The sequence below is a fragment of the Cydia amplana genome, chromosome Z, assembly GCF_948474715.1.
Source record: "Cydia amplana chromosome Z, ilCydAmpl1.1, whole genome shotgun sequence".
Classification (NCBI taxonomy): Eukaryota; Metazoa; Arthropoda; class Insecta; order Lepidoptera; family Tortricidae; genus Cydia; species Cydia amplana.
In genome coordinates, this window is record NC_086096.1 from 33,505,857 (window position 1) to 33,507,825 (window position 1,969).

Genomic DNA, 1,969 nt, shown 5'->3' on the forward strand with positions numbered 1-1,969 from the left:
CTAGTGGGAATAACCGACTCGCACATGGCCGGTTTTTTAATCCTTCGGTCACATGAACCTAGTATTAAACTGGATTGGGCATGAGTGGTGGGGATAACTGACAGAACGGGATAGTCTTATGTATCTTTCAGTAGGAGTAGCAGCGAAAGCGCTATTATTGTTTGTCCTTGTCAGTCTCACATTTTTTTATCCCCCACCATAAATTAGTATGGATTATGGTGGGCAGCAAATAAATTCGACCAATCATAGTCTATGTTTTGTCCCTCACGGAGGCACGCCTAGACCACTTCTATAGGATGCTAATACCTTCTATGTTCGGTCATGTTGATATACAGCCCGCTCCACACTCGTGCGCGAAGCCGAGTGTGGAGCCCGCGATTTCACGCACATCGTCTGCAGGCGGCTTAATACTCGAACGAGCGAGATTCCAAAATTAAATTAAAACAGACCACAAGCGTAACGAGCGACACATCAAAATTAAATTTTTCTTTGCAAGGTGAATTTTGTTCCTTTCCTTATATTTTTGAAAACAATGTTATACAGTGTGTAAGTCAAATACGGGCAATAAATTAAACCAGATATAGAATTTACCCGTCTTATCATTAATTAAGATGTTTTTTTAAGTTACACTTAATTATGACCCCGTGATTAATTTTTTCCACATGTACCGAGCAGCAATGTACTGTAAACATTAAGAAACAAGATGATAATGACATTACGAGATACGAGCTTTTCATAGTAACTGCCAACAAGCGTTGACAGTTACTTTAAAAAGCTCGTATCCCGTAACGTGTGTGGTGTATTACATTGCGGGCCGAATTATTTTGTATGGTTATAATTTTCAATGCATTTCTAAGTAAAATCTATCTCAATATACTTTTTAGGTCCTATGCTAACCACCGTTTAAATATTCGCCCGTATTGGATTTACACACTGTATAATAGGCACGGGTAGCTCACACTGGTGCATTCTTGACTCTTTTGTCGAACCAAGCTAACTCTGCATGGCATTTGCAATGATCAAGGGTGGAAAGTAGCAAACCAAAAATTTAATTAAAATTACTATGGAAATGAATTGACGTTTATGACACTCCCTCACTTTGTTCTATTCAAACACGGACTCCAATGCTTGCGGAAGTTTTACAACATGTGCAATTGTACAAGCTGCTTACTCCACGTGCAAGCACAATTATACGAAGCATTTGTGGCTTTCCATAGAAAAGGTTTTCATCGGTTTTTTTAATACGAGTGCAACGACCACAGCCGTCTCTTCGCAATCCATGTTGATGACTGCGTAGAAAAAAGTCGTGTTGCTGTCGCTCTCGTGCGCGCATCACGGCGAGGAGGCGATTAATTTGTTGTAAGAGACAAATAAGTCGCCTAGCGACTAAGTTGCCCGTGCACGCATACCCTTACCCCCAGGTTAATAAATAAAATATGCCTGTTTTACACAAGAGTTTAATTATCATGAAATGAAAAAACATGCAAGTACATTTTTTAAATGTTACATTTTGTTATCTTTAATGGTGCCATTGGTATGCTGCTGTGGATGGGTTATACATAATAATAATTATCATTGTAACTATGTACTAAAACACTTAAAACTAAAAGCTGTTTAGGTGCCTGAATATGTTCCGATTCAAAATAGGACGGATCAATTAGTTCTCTCCAGTATTTTAAATAAAAAAATGCACTAGCAAGCTCTTGTTTACAAATGTGTCTGAAAAGAAAATAAACGTGAAATAAAACTTCATAACACTAATTAAAAAAAAATGAAACAACAACAGGATGTGTTTTACATTACATGCGTAATACTATATATATTAGATTATCCCTAATGCGGCTGCATCCTTATAATATATGCCTTAGGTATCTTGTATAGGATCCGGCCCCGTGGTGTTTCAAACAAATAAAAAAGATTTAGTAATGACAGTCTAGCGATGCTTTCTCGAACTGTTTGTATTACCGCA